Consider the following 20840-nt stretch of genomic DNA (forward strand, 5'->3'; position numbering starts at 1 on the left):
GAGTGTAATTTTCTCAATAGATTCTGAACATATTGTCTTGTTGGGGAATTCCACACTCATGAGATGTGTGATCTTGAGACCTCTTTGGTGACAAATATTTGAGTGCTCACCTTGTACATGTGTTTCCTTTGGGGTCTCAACAGAAAGCAGATGACACCTTTGAGATAAGATGATCTGAGGAGGGTTTATTTGCAAGGAGACTATTAACAAAAGTGTGGGTGTGGGAACCACAGGGGTGGGACAGTAACTTGTGGCTCAGAATAGTTGTGGTGCTTGTCTGCAGATCTGAGGTACAGAGGGAAGAAGCTGTCATTGTAAGCTGGAGGGGAGGGCTGGGGATCAGTGACCTTCCACTGAGGCACCCAGCCAACTGGAGGTGCCTTGCCAACAAGGATCCAGGGGAATACCCACCCTCCTCAACAAACCTCCTCACCAATATCCTTCTGCCTATGGCTTTGGTGATTTTGAGCTAGAGCATTGTTCCAGTCCGCAGTGAGCTTACAGCCGCATGGTTGATGGAGGTTTAGACAATTTATTGTAAATATAAAGGAAACCATGGCCTAAGATAATTATAGATGAGATGATACAGAAGGTTAGGTAGACATTGAAGTAGGCTTTGAAAGACAGGATTTAGATGTTTGACAGTCGCTGGGCAGAATAATATTAATACTATCTACTATTTATTGAGCACCTACTATGTGCAAAATAATGTCTATAGATCATTTAATTTAATCCTGACAAACAGGAAAGCGAGATTTACAGGGGTTAAGTAACTTGCCTTAGGTCACAAAGCTACAAAGTGAAAGAGCTAGGGTTTGCATTGCGCGGGCTGTCCTCTTCCAGATCCAGGCCCTGGTGCACTGACCCAAGCTGGGGAGATGAGATGGTGGCGGGGAACGAGTTTTCCAGGGTGCTGGAGCAGAAGGTGGGAAAACACGCGCGCAAGTAGGCAGAGGAGACCCTTAGTCCACGGGACTATAGGGCTTCTTTTACATCCACCCTTTGCAAACACACTTACTTAACAAATCAAGCAGCTGCGAACACTGGCAATACTTATATCGATTCCAACAGCATTGGAGGGTACAGTATCTGATCAGGATTGACTCCCAAGCTGTAAACCACACTTCCCGGAATCCCAGGCGCGCGAAGGGACCCGGATCGCCTTGGGCCTGGGAAAGACTCCATTTCCCAGCATACAGTGGGAGCGCCGGCCCACAACTCCCGGCATGCATGAGGAGGCGGCACGGGCTGGCGCGGGCTCCGCCCCGCTCCGCGGCTGCCCCGCCTCTCCCGCTCGCCCTCAGCCAATGGGAAGGCTCTATACTGCAGGGTGTGACGGGGCCGACGCCGCCGTGGAGTTGCAAGTCGGCGAAAGCGGCGGGAAGTTCGTACAGTGCAGGAGGCGACGCATCTCCGGCCCGGGGTAGGGAGGCCGCGGGCGGCGGGGTCCGAGAGCGCGGGCGCCGAGCGGGGGCCGCGGAGGGGCGGCCGGAGGCTGGGCCGGCGCGGGGCGTCCGGGCGTCCGTGACCTCGGGCGGCGTCGCGCGGGCGTCCCTTCCTGCCGCTTCCCCTCAGGCCCAGCGGCGGCCCCGGCTTCGTGCACCCGCCAGGCTGCCCTCTCCCACTCCACCGCTCCGCGCCTGTTTGCTCGCTCTCGCGCGCTCAGACCCGCCTCGCGTCCTGGGCACTGGGGGCCCGGGATCAGAGCCGGGGACCAGGGGCCGGCAAGGACCGAGGAGGTCCCGCTGGCATCGTGAAGTTCACATTCGGGAGGGGAAACACCGAATGGAAGCAAACGCTGCAGTTTGCAGACCCCGGAATCTCCTTTGAAACCAGGACAGGCCATTGGAGGCCAGAGTGGTGGGGGTGAGGAAGGGCAGCCCAGAGGAGCCGAGGTTTGACCGGAGAACCGAGGGCGGGGGAAGGAGCCTGTTCCCCTGAGGAGAGCGTTCCAGGCTCGGGACACTCAGGGTGGGGGTCGGGCTCCTTAGCACCCAGTCAAGGTCCGGGGAGGCCGGGTAAGAGCTTGCCTGGGGGGCGTGGGGCCGGGCGTGGAGCTCGGTGGTGGGTCGTTTACATTCTAAAGGATTTCGTGGGCCTCCTGCCCTGGCTGAGCCGGGGCAGCCTTCACTGAGGCGGTTGTATCCGAGGGCACCCCACAGTGTTTCCTACCGCCGAAATAGGGTTTTTGGTTCTAGCCTCAGAGCGCTTCGGTGCTGCAGTTAAATCCCCCGGACAGTGCCAGAGTCGTTGGGCTGAGAGGTAGAGAGAGGCAGACACTGGGTTCCTCTTGAGGCCATCCATTTTTTTAAACCTCTTTTTTTGTCAAGTCACTCGTTTTTTGTCTTTCTTTGTATCGACTCTTCCTTTCCTCCCCCCAACTCCCTTTCTTGCAGCAACTTGGAAATAGCAGTTTTGCTGTTGGAGAGGCGGTTTTAGGGAGCTGTCGAACGGCCGTAATCCACCCACGCACCCACCCACCCATCCTCTCTCCCCGACTCCCCCTCCTTCCTTCCCTCCCTCCCCCCTCGTCCCTCCCTTCCTCCCCGAATTGCTCGTCTGTTGAGTCTGAACGCACAAGAGGGGGAAAAAAAAATGTCATGATTTATTTTTCAGAGTTCAGAATCAAGACACCTTTTTACCATATGCTGAGCGTCTCTTTGGGGAGAATTTAATCTACAACGTTAAAGCAGTTTCAGAGGAAAGCTAGGGTTCTTTATGTAATCATTTTATTTAGATTATGCTGTTCAAAATGGTGTGTAGTGATAGGAATTAAATTTCTGGGTAGATAAGGTTATGTTCATGCACCCATAGAAGGAATGCGACTTAAGTAGTCACCTAATAAGAGCTTTCTCTGCTGAAGCGATCCCAGATGGTTATTCTCTGTGCATCTCAAACATTGCTGATCCCGTTCTGTTTTAATACAGTAGAGCCACTTGAATTTAATAACAAAAAACTTGTGTGAAGTATCACTGGAAATGTCGTGCTAGTATCTGGTACAGATACCAGGTTCATAGTGTAGTGGCTTCTTGTTTAGTACTGCAGCAATTATGAGAGAGTATTTTTTTTTTTTTAAAGATTTTATTTATTTATTTGACAGAGAGAAATCACAAGTAGGCAGAGAGGCAGGCAGAGAGAGAGGAGGAAGCAGGCTCCCTGCTGAGCAGAGAGCCCCATGCGGGACTCGATCCCAGGACCCTGAGATCATGACCTGAGCCGAAGGCAGCGGCTTAACCACTGAGCCACCCAGGCGCCCCTGAGAGAGTATTTGTTAAACAAATGGGATAATGGAGTAACGTGTGGAGCATAGAACCTGGCATAGAATAAGTTACTAAGTGCCCAGGAAATGGTTCTGTGGAAAGCTTAGGCTACGTTCTATTCCAGGAAGCAAGTGTATAAATAAAACCAGCAGTACATTCCAAATGTTGACAGACCCTAACATTTCTTAAATAGGCCACTTTTTTTTTGGGTATTTGAGAACTAATATGAAATAATGAATATATAAGTGAATGCCTAAATGTCTAGAAAAGAAAAAATACGATTTTTATTTTGACAACTGTGTATTTTGCCTTAAAGTCATCGTAGTAACAGTGTACTATGAATAGAATTTTGAATTGAACAATACAATTTTGAAAGGATTTTTGATTTGAAAAATAAAACTTACTGGAAGCTTTAAATTTACCTTATATCAAATGAAGGGTGATTCCTGAATTTATGCAAATGTGCAAATGCTGATAACACCATATATCCGGCAGTGAACCTAATGGGAGTTAGGTGTGGGTGAGGCTTTCATGCAAATTGGTCTTCTTGGGTTATGAGAGTGGATTGATAACTGAATAGGACTGGAGGGTAGTTTTTGGAGTTGTAGGGTATTTTCCACACTTGCCGAGGTTATTTTTCAGAGTGAGCGGAAGTGGACTCATCAATTCACCTGACATCCCGTACCTGCTCACTGTATGTCGAGAACGGGGCTAGGAACAGTCTGTTCTTGTCATTGGAGAGTTGTGTTTAAACACTTTATTGTTTGTTTAAGTTAATAGAGGTCATTTTTTCATTTCAGTTGTCTAGCATCCAGCACACAAGAAGTTATATGTTTAAGACATATTTTAAAAACTACATTCTTATTGATAAATTTAGAAAATATGCAATTTTTAATAAGGATATAATTTTAGTTTAGAAAGTGGCAATCTTGACAAAGCACTTAGCTATGTTTGTAATCTAGAATACGTTTGTCCCCTTGACTGAAACGCCTGTGAATATGTTCTTACTTGGCACTGTAAATATGAGAAGAAGGCCAGACCCTTTAATTTTTTCCCAGCTTGGTTCCTGAATGCTGTTTACCTAGCATTGAGCTTGCTGTTTTGAAGTAATTTCATTCACTTTCCCAATTCCTTCTGCCCCACCTCTCCCAGTGTCGTCTTTCATCTCCGCACTCAAACCAAGCACAGTCCACTACAATTCTTTTTTTTTTTTAAAAGATTATTTATTTATTTACTTGACAGGGAGAGAGAGAGAGAGAGAGAGAGAGAGAGCGCGTGTGCCAGTGAGAGAGGAGACACAAGCAGAAGGAGTAGGAGAGGGAGAAGCAGGCTTCCCGCCAAGCAGGACTTGATATAGGACTAGATGTGGACTTGATCCCAGGACTCTGGGAGCATGACCTGAGCCAAAGGCGGATGCTTAATGACTGAGCCTCCCAGGTGCTCTAGGACTTACTACCCTTCCTTCAAAAAGGAACGCTCTCTAGAGAGCCTAGAGAGGATGAGATGTGTCCTTCCCTCCCAGTAGGAGTTAGATTTTTAATATTCATCAGTAAATACTAATGACAGAAAAACTACTTAATAGTAGCATTCTCCAGTAAATTTATTAAGACATTTGTTAGCCACAGCATCTTTCTCAACTTGGGAAAATACAGTGTGAATCATATTGTTTCTTTAGTCTTCATGTAGATACATGGATTTTGATGATTCTTTGCAATAATTCCTGTCTCTCCATGGGTTTCTGGCCTATTGGATAGGAACCAGTACTCTAGGATTAAATTAAGATTGACACTGTTCACACTGGCTGATATTTAGGAGGAATATTAAACATACGCACATACCAAGATATTAACCAATGAAGCCATATACATTAAATGCGATGATGTCGTAGGTGGAGTCATATAATTAAATTGCAGGGTTCTTAGGTGGGAGGTTTAGGAGTGTTCCAACCTCTACCTTTTAAAGAGATAATACACTTTATTGGAAAGGCACATTTGTCTTAGGACCTCACTATCTAGTTGGTCCCACAAGGGACTGAAGAACTGGATAGTCATTAGGAATAAGGACAACAGCCCCCCCCCCCCCCCCCCGCCCCATCTCCCACTCTTTCAGGGGAAGTTAGAGTTCTTTCTGGGCACTTTTTTCATCTCTTTGCAGGCTGGCTGTCTTGCTGCTGTTTGCACGTGGATGTCTGCTCCGCAGCTAGCTCCTTGTTTTAAGAACCCAAAAGAGACTCCATTATCCATCTTTGTCAATTATATTTAAAATTTTAAAAAATCATGAATTTGGAAATTTTACAGCTAAGATAACTTTAGCTTTATTTCAGATTAATTGCTTTTTCTCAATTGTTTTACCAAGTAACAGCTGAACAAGTGCCATTGTTTGATGATACTATGTATAAATGCATTGTGAACACATTTCACAATACTAAGAGTTGGAAAGTGCTTTTAAACCTTCAGTCTTCAAAAGCTATGTCTGGAAGACATAGAAGCAAACTTGTACTGTTTCTGTTGGCAATATCGCCTTTTTTTCACTCCTTATTGCAGCTTACTATATAATATGGCAACAGAGCTTGCTAGCAACAAAGGGATTTTATCTAAGTATGAATTTTTTTGTGAGAGGTAGTAAGGAAAAGCCTTTTATTTGGGAATCAAGATAAAAGTTTTAAAAATTCATTTTTTACAAACTAAGCTCAGGTTATGACACTTTAGAGGCTTAGTCTTCCTGGTTTTTCAGGCCTTTAGAAAGTATTTTAGAAACTGTGACTTTGCAAATTTATGTTACCTTTCATGCTGCTGGTAGGAATGTAAAATGGTACAGCCGCTCTGGAAATGAGTTTGGCAGTTTCTTAAGAAGCTAAACATACACTTAACAATTGCATTCTTAAGTATTTATCCTAGAAAAATGAAAACTTTTTCACACAAAGACCTGTACATGAATGTTCATAGCAGGTTTTCAAATAATAGCCAGAACCCGAGAACAAGTCCACCTGTCCTTCAGTGGGTAAACGGTTCATTAAAATGTGGTCTAGCCATATAACGGAACACCCACTCATAATAAAAAAAAGGAACAATATTGTCGACATGTGACAGTTTGGGTGGAGCTCAACGGGCATTGTACTACTGAGTGATAAAAGCCAATCTCAGGACTGCCTGGGTGGCTCAGTGGGTTGGGCCTCTGCCTGCAGCTCAGGTCATGATCTCAGGGTCCTGGGACTGAGTCCCTCATCAGGCTCTCTGCTAGGCAGGGAGCCTGCTTCCTCCTTTCTCTCTCTACTTGTGATCTCTCTCTGTCAAATAAATAAAATCTTAGGGCGCCTGGGTGGCTCAGTGGGTTGAGCCGCTGCCTTCGGCTCAGGTCATGATCTCGGAGTCCTGGGATCGAGTCCCGCATCGGGCTCTCTGCTCAGCAGGGAGCCTGCTTCCTCCTCTCCCTCTGCCTGCCTCTCTGCCTAGTTGTGATGTCTCTCTGTCAAATTTAAAAAAAAAAAAAAAATCTTAAAAGAAAAAAAAAGCCAACCTCAGAAGGGTGTGTGACTGTATCATTTTGTTTATATAGTATTCTTTAAAAAATTTTTTTAAAAAAAGATTTTATTTATTTATTTGACAGAGATCACAAGCAGACAGAGAGGCAGGCTGGGGGTGGGGGGAAGCAGACTCCCCACTGAGCAGAGAACCTGGTGCGGGGCTCGATCCCAGGACCCTGAGACCGTGACCTGAGCCAAAGGCAGAGGCTTAACCCACTGAGCCACCCAGGCACCACTGTTTATATAGTATTCTTGAAGTGATAAAATTGTAGAAATGGAGAACAAATCATTGTCTGTGGGGTCAAGGCTGGTGGGGTGGTATGTTAACTCTGAAGAGGTAGCACAGAGGAGTTTCTATGTAGTAACAATTCTGTATCCTGATTGTTGTGATGGTTACAAAAGTCTTTACACATGATGAACTGTTCTAGGACTATATATACACTCAGAAAAAGAATGTGAAAACTGAAATTCAAATAAGTAGTTTAATCACTAATACTGTATCAATGTCAATTTTCTGGTTTTGCTAATAGTACTGTGTGTGTCCAGTGTATGGCTCAGTCACATTTCATTTAACTGTTAACCCACTGAAGGAGCTGTGGATTGTTTCTGGTTTTTGACAATTACAGATAAAGCTGCTATGAGCACTTACAAGTTCAGGGTTTGGTCTGCACCCCCTCCCCCCATTTATTTGAGTATAATTGACACAACGTTACATTAGTTTCAGGTGTACAAAAGTTGTTGGACACATTATGGATTCCACTGCCTGCACCACACATATAGCTACCATCTGTCAGGATGCATCGCTGTTACATTATTAACTATATTCCTTACAATGTGCCTTCCTGTGACTCATTCATTCCATAATTGGAAATGTGTATTCATGTACAGGTTTTAGTGTGAATTTAAGTTTTTATTCTTCTAGGATAAATGCCCGGGAGTGCGAGTGTTGGGTTGTGGGGTAAGTGAGTGTTTAACTTAAGAAACTGCCAAACGTCTCCACTATAGCTGTACCATTTTACAGTCCTATCATCACTCTATGAGAGATGCAGTTTTGTCACATTCTCGCCAGCATTTGGGGTTGGCAGTATTTTTTATGTTAGCCATGATGATAGGTGTGCAGAACTATCGCATCATGGCTTTAATTTGCATTTCCTAGTGGCTAATGATGTTGAACATCTAGCTTTTTTGGTGACTTGTCTGTTCGTATATTTTGCCCATTTTTTGTTTGGATTGTTTGTTTTCTTACTGTTGATTTTATTTTATTTAATTAATTTATTTTTTAAAAAAGATTTTATTTATTTGTTTGACATACAGAGATCACAAGTAGGCAGAGAGGCAGTCAGAGAGAGAGGAGGAAACAGGCTCCCTGCTGAGCAGAGAGCCCGATGCGGGACTTGATCCCAGGACCCTGGGATCATGACCTGAGCCAAAGGCAGAGACTTAACCCACTGAGCCACCCAAGTGCCCCTTATTGTTGATTTTAGAGTGTCCTTTGTATATTGTATATTCTGAATACGAGTGCTTTGACAGATAAGTGATTTGTAAATCTACTCTCTCAGTCTGTGGCTTGTCTTTTCCTCTATTAATATTGTCTTTTGTAGTCCAAAAGATTTTAATTGATGAGTTCCAACTTATTGATATATGAATTGTGTTTTTGGCATCATGCATGTGTCAGAACTCTTTAATCCTAGGTCAGAGAGATACTTGGAATTTGATGTCTTACATTTAGATCTGTGATCCATTTTGTATTAATTTTTGCACAGAATAGGAGGTTTATGACTTTAGTCTTTGTTTTTCTTTTCCTTTTGCCTGTGGATGTCCAACTGTTCCCAAATCATGAGTTGAAAAGACTACACTTGCCCCATTGAATCATATTTTACCTTTATGAAAAAAAATCAGTTGGCCATACACAGTAAGCTTTATACCAAAATGAAGATAGGGAGTGAGTGTGCAGTGAAGTATGAAAATTGATACAGATTTATGTAAGTATGGCATGGCTTGAGTCTTAAGTATGTACAGGTTTGAGAGGAGTGGGAAAACGCTCTGAGAATAGCATGAGCAAAGACAAATCCTAGAAAAAATAAGAACTGGCTGTTTTCGGGAGTAGGCAAGTGAAGGGGAGGAAGGAAATGGATAGTTTTTCAGGAATGTAACTGTTGGCTAGATTATAGTGTCGCTAACTGGTTTCATTTGATCCTGTGGGTTCTTGAGCAGGAAAATGGTACAGCAGAAATGGCATGCATAGAGGTTGTTGTAGACCCTATGCGGCGATAACAGGTTCACAAAGAACAGGGTATAACCATGGCCCTTGGCTTAGTGCTTTGTGTCACAGCTGTCTACTGGAAAGCTCGAAAAGTGGTGTAATGTCAGAGTATGAAGTCCCTGGTATTTTCTGGAAGAATCCTGGTAGATTTCAGACTTTTGCCACTGTCTTTGGCAAACAGAACTCTGCTGCACTTCCAAACTCTTTCAAATTAATGCTACTTTCGGTACATTTCAGTAAACGTGGGAGGAAGAGTAGTTTCTATTGACTCATTGTTGACATGGTTGACATTTCTTATCAACCTGAGGGTCCTTGAGGTGAGCAACTGAAATGGTGAAAACAAAGAGTTATTAATAAGTTGGCCCAATGAGGAGAGCTAATGGCACTGCCTTTATTTCATCACGGCTGAGAGGAGACTTGGTTTATTTGGTCAGTGTGTCCTGCCGCTTGTATATGAAGAGCTCTACAGAGAACGAGGGCCAGCAATCCTAAATTACTGAAGGCTAAACAAGGACACATTTCAAATTGCAGCATCAGGATGAGTTATAGGTCAGAATCTGGAAGAATTTCCAGACGATTAAAAACATTAGATACTTCATAAAAGCGACCCGACAGCTCCTTAAGGTCAGAATAGGAACCTCCCTGTACTTCGGGAGCGTTTTCCTTGAGTCAGGAGGATGTGACAGGGACAGGCCGTGAGTTCTCATTTGTTAATTTGTGACCCAGATTACTCAGTTTCTGTTTCTTAGCACCCGTTTCCTTTCTTGATTTCTTTATCTAAACAAATTATACCCCCCCACCCCCTGCCATTCATCTGATGGAATCTCTTTTGGTTTCTGCTTTCTTTCTTGCATTTAAAAGATTATCTTGGATATTGATTGGACTTCTGTCATTTAAAAAATAATCACCCAACAAATAAATCTTAATCTCAGGCAAATTGCCAAATATCAGTGCATTTCTGCTTTTTTTTTACTTAGAACATGGAAAAGCATGTCATCCCATTTTCTAAAACAACCATGACTTCTTGAGCAAGAATTTACTGCCTAAAAGATCACTGTGACGTGTGTTAATGAACGATTGGCAGTGTGAAAAGCTTTGGTGCAACCGCTTGTCTTCAGAGTACCTTTCCTGTTTGATTTAATTTCTTTAGTCTGATTTTTTTCTACCAGTCTAGATCTCTTTCCCATTGATGTGTTGAAATTGACCAAGAATATTTCATTTGTGATTGCAGCCCTTCAGTATTGTCATGGAGGTTTTTTTTTTTTTTTTTCCTCCTCCTTTTTCTGCAGAAGAGCAAGCTCTTACAGTGCTATGCAAGCTGCCCATTTAAAACTATCATTGCTTGGCACCTATGCCCTAGTGACAGTTTGACCAACATGTGAGCAGGCACACTGCCATCCTGACAGATGGGCGGGCGTATAGGCAGCCAAGAAAACATGTATCTGCATCTAGTGTATTTGTTAAGGGCAGGATTCCCAGTCGGGGATGTTCAAACGTCTGTCCATCCTGCGCTTTCACGCCTATGGATAAAGGGATGTCATCATTAATTTCAGCTTCTGACTGAGATTCCATGGGTATATAAGAGCTTCTTGGCTCTTACAGAAGTAGGCAATTGGGGACAATCAGGATAATTGTTCTCTCCTTCATCATAGGACTACTACAAATAATCCTTTCCTCTTTCTTCTGGCCAGCTAGGTTTGCAGTGAGTACAAACCTGTTCAGTCCCTATACTTCTAGAATATGTGCTATTTATTTATTTTCTAGAGAACAAAAGCTTTGAAAGTCATTTAATATTTGTGCTTTGGACAGCAAGGTATATGATTGAAGTCAAGTAGATCTGGGCTCAAATGTTAACCCTGTATGACATTAGGGCCACCTGATTTTACCATCAAATCAAGGTAAAATAATACCTATTTCAGCCTGGCTGTGATCATGAACTGTGAGATGTGTAATTGAATTACTTGGTATACGGTCTGGCCCACAGTGTGTGTTCAGTCAGTGTTCATCATCACTACCATCATCGTTGCTTTAACATACCTGAGGGAATATTTCTCTGGAGAATTTTTTGGAAACAGGAAATCTTTTTTTCAGCTTATCTCCCACCATTTTTTAAAGTCATGTATTGGATATTAGTAGATTGGTCTATAATGGAATGCTTCCAATGACAGGGAACTCACTACCTCTAGAGCAGGTTATTCACCCACGGCATTAGTGACATTTTAGGTGGGTCATTCCTGGTTGGGGCAAGGGGTTCTTGGAATTGTAGGCTGTTTAGCAGCATCTCTTGCCATGGGGACAAAATCATCCCAGGTTGAGAATCCCTGCTCTAGAGACAGCCTATCCTGTTTTTGTTTTGTTTTTCTGAAGGTTTTATTTATTTATTTGAGAGAGAGCAAGAGAGAGGGAGAAAGTACAAGATGGGAATCAGAAGTACAAGATCAGAGGGAGAAGAAGACTCCCCCCGAGTGGGAGTGGGAGAAGCCAACGCAGGACTGAATCCCGCGACTCCTGGATCATGACCTGAGCCGAAGGCAGACACCCAACAGACTGAACCACGCAGGTGCCCCAAACTGCCCTGTTTTTAATCAAGTTAGCAAGCTTTTTCTTATATTGAGTGGAAGTCGTCTTTCTGATTTCTGCTACCCAATTCTGTCTTTTGGAGACACTAGAACAAGTGGCGTCTCTGTTCTGTGTAATGTCTTTTCAAATACTTGAAGATGGTCATCAGGTTTTCTCAGTCTTCTTGAGCTGAGACATCTCTAGTTCATTAGCTGTTCCTTACAAAGCATGTTTTTGTGTCATTTCACCCCATTGGTGGCTTTCCTTTGATTTAATTCCATTTTTAGACTCTAGTGCATAGGATTGAATGCAGTACTCTGGGGCTGGTTTGATCAGTAAAAATAGAGTCGTATCTCTTGTTTTGGATATAGCATTTCTATAAACTTGTATTACTGTGGGGAAGAATAATACCTTTCTTCTACATACTGTGTTCTTATTATCAGCTATATAATAGCTTTGATGACCACATCATACATCGAACTTGGGTGATGTTGAGTAGATAGATCTAAGCTGTATCTTTAGCCTTTTCTCAGGCATTAGTTTTGGGGTCCAACACGGGAGCTTATGTGTATCCTGTTAATTTTTTTTTTTTTCAATTGGATTTAGCTAACTACAGTATTAATTCTTGGTTGACTTGGAAGTTTTTTTTTAAAAGGAAGTAGGTGATGATGCCATCAACTAAGATTGAAAATACAGGAGCAGGGTCTTTGTGTTCGCATGTGTGTGCATTTGCGCATGGAGATTGAAAGGGGATTAAGATGGAAGCCTGGGGAACCCTGATACTAAGAGGCATCTGGGCGAAAGGAAGGAAAAAAGGCTAGCAAGGGAGAGGTGGGTAGAAGGTAGGATGAAAATGAGAGGAGTGTCTTGGAGGCTGGAGTGACTGTGTGAAGGACAGTGATAGATACTTGAATACAAAATGAATAGGAGTGGTCTGCTTTCTCTGCGCATTGGTATTTGCCCTGTCATTTAACTGTTCAGTTAATGGCATTACCTAGTCAGTTATAGCTGGAAAATTAGACTCATTCTTCATTTCTTCTTCACACTCTTGCATCTATTTGAGTTACTAAGTTCTACTGATTAAAAAGAAATTTTTTCCCCCTGAAGTATAATATACATACTGGAAAAAGCACACATATTAAGGACCTAGCTCAGTGACCTTTTTTTTAAACAAAGTGAACATACTAAAATCACCACCACCCAGAGCAAGACGTGCACTCTTCTAGCACTCCTCATGCCCCCGTTGTGCCTCTTTCCAGTAATTGCTCCCACCCAAGTCAAAACCAGTAGTCTGACTTCTGTAACTATAGCTTAGTTTTGCCCGCTAAGGGAAATCTTACTGTATATAGTCCTTTTTACCAAGCTTTTTTCATGCAGCGCCGTGTCTGAGGTTCATCTTTGCTCTGTGTAGTTTGTTGTTTTATAGCTCTGTTGTTCTGGTTATCTTTTACTGTACAATCATTAGTTTTGGTTTTTGATTACTGCGTAATGCACCACTCCAAACTTAGTGGGGTGAAACAGCAGCCGTTGTGTTGGCTCACGGATTCTGTGGGCTAGGAATTCGGTGGGCCTAGCTTGTCCATGCGCTGCAGTAGAAGCGCATACACTATGTTAGAAGCTCCTTCACTGACATGCATGGTACCTTGGCTGGGGTGTCTCAAAGACGAGGTTCATGTGGGATTGTTGACCACAACAGCTGCACATAGAATTCTCCACCAGGCCTTGGGTTTTCACAGCATGTCGGCTGGGTTCCCAAAGGAAGCTTCCTGAAAGTGACTTATCCTTGAAAATCATACAGTGTCACTCTGCTGTACTATTGGTTGAATTAGATACAAGCCTGCCTGGATTCAAGAGGAGGGAACATAGACCTCGTGTCTTTCTGGGAGAGGTGTCTGAAATTGTGGCCATTTCTAAAAGTTATCACAAATTATATACTACAGTTTATCCACCGTTTTGCAGATGAATTTGAGTAATGACTACTTTGGAGCAGTTATGGATAATGCTGTCTTAATAATTCTTACTCATATCTTTGGGTTCACATATATATTCATTTTAGTTGGGTATGTGAGAGCAGAGTTATTGACCATAGTGTGTATGTATTTCAGCTTTGATGAATATATACTGCTGACAGTTTTCCAAGGCGGTTGTACCTATTTATATTCCTACTGATAATGTATGTGAGATCTAGTTGCTGTGCAGTCTTGCCTCTACTTGGTATTGTCATTTAAACATTTAGAACTTTTTTGAACCGTTCCTTGGTTGTGTAGAAGATCTCAGTGTGATTTTAATTGGCATTTCCTTGATAGGCATTTTGCGTAATTTTCCTATACTTGTTACTCATTTGGTTATTCTGTGTTGCAGAGTGACTGTTCAAGTCTTTTGCCCATTTTAGATAAGTTGGGTTGTCATTTTCTTATTGAACTATTGGAGTTTGCATATGTTCTGGATATAAATTCTGCGTCGAATACATGAATTGTAAAAAATCTCTTCCCATCCTGTGGCTTGCCATGTCATTCTGGTAATGTGTCTTTTGATGAACTAAAATTCTAAATTTTAATCAGTTCCATCTTACCAGTCTCTTTTTTGTGGTTTGTGCTTTTTGTGACCTGTTTACTTTTGCCACCCAACAGTCGTGAAGATTTTTTTTTTTTAAGATTTTATTTATTTATTTGACAGAGAGAGACAAAGTGAGAGAGGGTACACAAGCTGGGGAATGGGAGAGGGAGAAGCAGGCTTCCTGCCGAGCAGGGAGCCCGATGGGGGGCTCGATCCCAGGACTCCAGGATCATCACCTTAGCCAAAGGCAGAGGCTTAACGACCAAGCCACCCAGGGGTTCCGAAGATTTTTTTTTTATGTTATCCTCTACTGGCTTTATTATTTTACCTTTCATATTTAGATCTGAGTCTCCAGGAATTGATTTTTGTGTGTTATGAGTTAGGGAGGTCAGGATCCTCTACCCTCCTCCCCCTGTATATTTAACCATACAAGTAGTAGCCGGTAGCATTGGGTCAGGTGGACACAGCTGGGAATTAGGGTTTCTATATTCCTAGCCTTAACCTACCTTTCATACACCTTCTGAACTCTGGCTTATTATTAAACCCTTCTGGCCTTAGCTTCATCTGTAAAAGGCAGGATTTGAAAGAAACGTGTTCTGATTTTTGTTCTGACTCTGGTTTATTAGATCATTCTGTGTAGTTCTACAGTTTTATTTAGGCTTGTTAGACTCTTAGATCTGAATTCTATCTGATGTGTTCCTGGTAACTCCCAGCTTTCTGCTATTGCCAGTAGTGATGAGTATGCCATTTAGAGCTTCATCTAAGCTACCGATGAAACACAGATTTTTGATCATGTTGGCAAGTCACTGCCCAGACATGGTCTTCTGATCTTCTTGGTATTTTTTGTCCCTTGCCAGGAACTCATTATTCTGTTTTAGTAAGCCATGGTTCAGGACATGAGTTCAATTTTTGAAAGCCTTTTGCATATACTATTCCTTATGTGCTTGTCCCTTATTTCGGTTTCTACTTGAACTTCTAAGAGTCACAGATATGGTGTAGAGTTTCATGAATCATCAGAAGTCATTTGTGACTGGTGAGTTCTAATCTCAACAGTCTCCCTTCCGAACATCTTGCATATGTGCTTCTGGAAAGTGGTGTGCCTTTGAATGTTAGGTTTACGCACTGTAATTGTGTCCTAAGTAGAGTAGTCAAGAACCACCTGGATGACAGAACAGGAAATCTGTCATTTGCTGATTCCTTTGTGTTCTTAGGGCCCTGCTTTGGGGTAACTTCTACCCTTCTTTCAGGAGGTCAAGTTTTGTTTCTACAAAACAGTATAACTCCAGTATAGATATATTGTTCCTTCCTTCATTATCCTTGATACTGCATTTTTCTTCTCATTAACTTCTTTAAACACCTTTATTGAGATGTAGTTCACATAACCTATGATTCCCTCATTTAAGGAGTATTGTTCAGTGGTTTTTAGCATCTCCCCAGGACTGCAACTATCGTCATAATCTAATTGTACAATATTTTCATCAACCTTTAAAGAAACCTCCTACCCATTAGCAGTCAGTCCATTCTCTCCTCGCTCCCCACAGCCCTAGGAAACTGTTGATCTGCTTTTGTCTCTGTAATGCCTATTTTGGAAATCTTGCATAATTGGAGTTGTAAAATATGGGGTCTTTTGTAACTGGCTTCTTTCACTTCGTATAATGTTTTCAAGGCGCATCCATGTTGTAGCAGGTGTCCGTGCTTCATTTTTTATTGCTGGGCAGTAGCCCATTGTATGGGTGGAGCACGTTGGTTTATTCATTCATCCACCCAAGGACATCGGAGTTGTTTCCGAGTTTTGACTATTATGGATAATACTGTTATGAAGACTTATGTACAGTTTTTTTGTGGATGTATGTTTTTATTTCCTTTAAGTTATGTGCCTACCAGTAGACATGTAGTGTCATGAGATAACTCTATGTTTAACATCTTCAGAAGAACTGCCGGAAGAACTGCCGGATTGTTTTCCAAAGTCAGCTGCACCATTATACACTTTCAGTAGCACTGTAGGTGGGTTCAGATATCTCCATATCCTCACCAGTGCTTGTTATATTGTCTCTTTTTGTTAGAATCTTTGTGAATATGAAGTGGTATCTCATTGTAGTTTGGTTTTCATTTCCCTAATGACTACCATTGTCCAGCCCCTTTTTGTGTGCTCTTGGCCATTTGAACATCTGTTTTGGAGAAATGTCTGTTTAAATCCTTTGCCCATTTTTAAATTGGGTTGTCTTTTTATTATTGAGTTTGTTAGCCTTTTAACATTTAGTTTGATTTATTTGCAACTAGAAATATTCTTTTGCCTTGGTTTTATTCCTTTGTTTTTCTTTCATTTTGTTAAGGGACCATTCATTCTTTTTGTAGTAAGGGGAGAGCGTTAAGAAGGTTTTCAGGCCTTTTGCATTCTCTTGGCAGCAGCTTCCCTTGGCAACCTACAGAATTGTGGAATACCTTAGACTGGAAAATGTACATCTCCTGATTATTGGAATAGATCCTTTATAGTTCATACTGGTTCTAAAATGAACCATGCTTCTTTCTGTACAAATCAGTAGGTACAACTCCTGGCTTAGATTTTAATCCAAGTAATTTTATAGGTGAGGAAAAAAGACCTGGAGAAGTTGGATCATGTCTAGGTTCACAGCAGATAGACCTGGAGCATAGCTTTAATTCAGTCCGTTCTTAAGAAAAATCTGTTGGTTTCTCACAAGGTGACACTTCATGTTAGACTTGGGATACCAGGGCTAGGGTCTTTAATTTCCAGATTCTCACAAAAAATGTCAAAAGAGCGTGACATATATGCAATTAATGGTAATATAGTATCATAGTGCTGTGAGATGTGGGGTTAGTGCTCTTAACACCACTCAGTGCTGAAATTTGCATTTTACTTTCCTTTGCATGTAGGTAAAATTAGATTTTTGAATTGTTGATTTTGTCTGGACCACCTAGTAAAGAATGGTAACAAGAGTGGCCGTCATTCAGATGCTGAGTTTGCGGGAGAAATGGACTTTAGAATGTTTTGGGTTTTACACTGGAACCTGAAGATAGTCTCATCAAGTACAGTGTTTCTATACATATACCATTAACTGTTTTTTTCAAATACTCTGCAGTGGTTTATAACATTTTTTCCCCCCTGAGTTTATGTCAATATTTTATGTTAAAAACAACAACTAAAAACTTCTTTTTGAAGATCTTTACATCAGTGATTTATTTCATTACTACTTTTGTTCTTTTGATCTTTGGAAGTCATTCTTTTTATTCAGAGTTGGGCTGGGTATTTATAGTAACATGTGAATATATTTCTGTTTAATTTTTTATATTGTTTTGATGGTGTTTGTAATAGTATTCGGTTGTAATATTAAAGCAAATATTTTACTACCTTAAGACTTTTTGTTTTGCAAATGATTTATTCCGTGGTATGTGCTCTCTTTTAATGCTTGTGTTAAGTAACTAAAAGGCATTTTTGCAAAAATTTTATTTTTCATACACGTGTTTTGAATCTCAGTTGGCCCTCTTAACTTATTGGTTGAAAAGCCATGGACAAATTATTTAACTTTTCTTATTCCCAGTTTTGTTATATGCAGTCAAGATAATGCCACCTTTGTTTTGTGGTTTTTTAAGAGTCAGAGATCATGCATTTAAATTAGCCAACACAGAGCCTGCCATATAGGTGCTTAATATTGAGGGAAGCTGTTGTTACATGTTAGTTCATTCATATGTAGGAACTGTAATTAATGGTTAATTCTTTCTCGTATAGATTCAGTCATCTATATTTTTACTCATTTAGGATTACTTGGGCAAAAGTAAATGATCATATTAATGTAATAACTTCATGTCCGTATTCACTTTCAGTCAGTAGTCTTTCAGATTGTGTTGCTCTTTAAGACTGACTTAGGCTTTACCTCAAAACCATAAGGTATTGTCTTGTCTGCTAATTTAGGCACTGAGAGTTGTTTCTCTACATAGTCGATTGCTCTGTTTTTAATTTGAAGCCGTGGCTAGGCTGACTTAGGCAGATCTGAGTACAGGTAGATTCCAAAGTAACAACACTAGAGAGAGCTACTTGGTATTTTATGTAATACAAGTTCTTTCATTATTCATGAAGAATGCTTTAAAAATATTTTAATTGAAAAATAAATGCAGAGAATGAGAAATTTAGACAATATAGGAGGATAAAGAATGGAAATTAAACCTACCATGAAAGCATCTTTCCCCTATTGATTATATAGGGTACCAGTAATATGCTGTCCCCAAGCATGGTGCGTTGTTGCACAATCCTGGGAGTGCTGGTCATATATATTCAAGCATATGCAGCATACATTTTTCACTTAACTGTATCTTGGAGGCTGTTCCATACTGATGTATATAGGTTTACCTCATTTTTTAAGTTGCATGTTCATTCTGTGGATATGACATCATTCACTTAATAAGTTCCCTTCTGATGTAAATTAAGGATGTTTCTAGTCTTTTGTTATATTATGCTGCAGTGAATATCCATGTACATGTTAACCTTAAAATAACATTTATTTTAGTAGCAGAAATGGATTCTTTCAGAAATAATTGTAATTCAGGACTAGCAAACTATGGCAAAACCAGAGGGTAGTTGCACAAAGGAGAGGAACATTATTTTACGGAGAAGAAAGAGGAAGCTGGCAGAGGTTGTTCTGAATGAAAGTCTGCTGGAGAGAAGCAAGGATTCTGGGTACTGAGGTTCCTCATTGGCTGAACTGTGCTGGTGACTATTTCTTGTGGGAGATATAATGTACGTCTATTCCTGTGGGGTCTGTAATTGATGGTTTTTTCTGTTGACCATTCTTTTGTTGGCTCTGTCATGGACAATTCTTCTAGTAATTGGTGTTGAGTGGTATGGCTCCCCTTCTAACCCCCTGACTCCACTTCAGTGAGATTTCCCTTCACTAATTTTCACACACATTTGACAGGATGTGAGTGTACCTATAGGACGAATTGCTAGAAGTGGACTGAGCCATAGGGCTGTGTATGTAACATTTTGGTAGCTAATGCTGTAAAGGGATGGGCCTCATACCTCTTGTCAACCCAGTGTATTTTCTAACTCTTTGAATCTGGCTAATCTGATAGCTTAACAATGTGATTTTAGTGCTAAATTAAGTCTTACTGTAATTTTATTTTGCATTTTATTAATGAATGAAGCTGAGCCTATTTGCTATTGATCTTTAGGATATAGTGTTAGTAAAAGAAATCATGATGGCAGACAAGGTATATAATATTTTGTCTGTTAACCTAAGACACAGGTGATACAGATAACTGTATTTTACTTGCTGCTTAAAAAGAAAAAATGAAGGATAAACTAAAAACTAATAAAAACAGTTACATGGAGGGAATGGAAGAAGATTTCTGAACACACCTTGTGTTGTTTTAGTTTTGGAAATGTAAATGTTTTACAAAATAACAAAAATTTGAAAGGAAGAAATGTGTATCAGTTAAGTATTTAGGTTAATGTTTGGAATGAAGAATTTTGACACATGAGAATAGAGACAGAAAGACAAAGAAGTTATGCAAAAACCCTTTAATCTTAAATTTGAATAGAATATATCAATATAAACTTGTGATGTGTTTTCTCGCTGAAAAGAGTTCTTCTAGCTTAGTCCACTAAAAAGATCTAGAAATAATGACAACCTGAGACCAATGAATATTGTAGGGCCCAGATTTTGGTCTCTAATCCATTTTCCACTAAAAGGAGACAGGCTTTTTGTAGAAGTGATTGATTTTAGGTTTGGGACAGGAAAATGTGCATGAGGAACCTGGAACATCTTATTCTAGAAAGCAAGGAAAATATCCAGGACCGTTGGGGTTGAATCAGAAGAGTACAGTGGCCAGCCCAAAGGGCTTCCATTGTTCAGTGCAAAAAGGAAAGAGCAGCCCTGGCTGCAGAAGCTGCCCGACATTCACAGACAGGCCATGTTGTCCTTGGATTAAATGTAAGCAGTCTCACAGAATACCTCAGACAGGGTTTCACTCACGTTATGATAAAATGAAACCAGGCACAAAGCCAAGGTCTCTGCGTCATCCACAAACTTCTTGACCAAAATGAGTGATGGCTACCTCTTTACCACTTACAGCCTTATCTTCATTCTAGTGTCCCCTCCATGACATAGGATTTATGGAGATACCTTTCATAGAATTACCCCACTTTCTGACATCTAATTTAGGGAAACTCCTGCTTCCTCATATCCTTCCCCAAATTACCCAACCAAAGCCTGAATCCTATAATAGATTCTTTTTTAAAAATTATTAACATATAATATATTATTTGTTTTAGGGGTACAGGTCAGTCTGCCGCAATGCACAGCGCCCAGCACAGCACGTACCCTCCCCCGTGTCCGTCACCCAGTCACTCCATCCCTCCCACCCCGCTCTACTACAGCAGCCGTCAGTTTGTTTCCTGAGATTGAGGCTTACGGTTTGTCTCCCTTTCTGGTTTTATCTTGTTTCATTTTTTCCTCTCTTCCCCTATGATCGTAGGTTTCTTTATAACATAATCTTACTGAGCCAGCCTGGTGTTCCCTGTGGAATGTGTTCTCTCACCTTGTTTCACTCTAGGTGTGTTCCTGGTGTTCTTTTACGGAGGGGCTCTGACATCAAATAGATGGCAGAGCAGTTTGTGCAAAGACAGTAACAAAGGAGAGGGGGAACACATTCAGTGACAGTAGAG

At 41.2% G+C, this 20840-nt stretch overlaps 1 protein-coding gene across 1 annotated transcript in view; it reads left to right on the forward strand.

Annotated features, from left to right (window-relative positions):
• Positions 1-1301: 1301 nt before the first annotated feature.
• VRK1 (VRK serine/threonine kinase 1) overlaps positions 1302-20840 on the forward strand; it is a 74940-nt gene continuing 55401 nt past the window's right edge. The window contains exon 1 of the mRNA XM_059183066.1: positions 1302-1423. The gene's annotated coding sequence lies outside the window, so the exon portion shown is untranslated. The remainder of the gene's footprint in view (positions 1424-20840) is intronic.

The sequence above is a fragment of the Mustela lutreola genome, chromosome 7 (genome assembly GCF_030435805.1).
Source record: "Mustela lutreola isolate mMusLut2 chromosome 7, mMusLut2.pri, whole genome shotgun sequence".
Taxonomy (NCBI): domain Eukaryota; kingdom Metazoa; phylum Chordata; class Mammalia; order Carnivora; family Mustelidae; genus Mustela; species Mustela lutreola.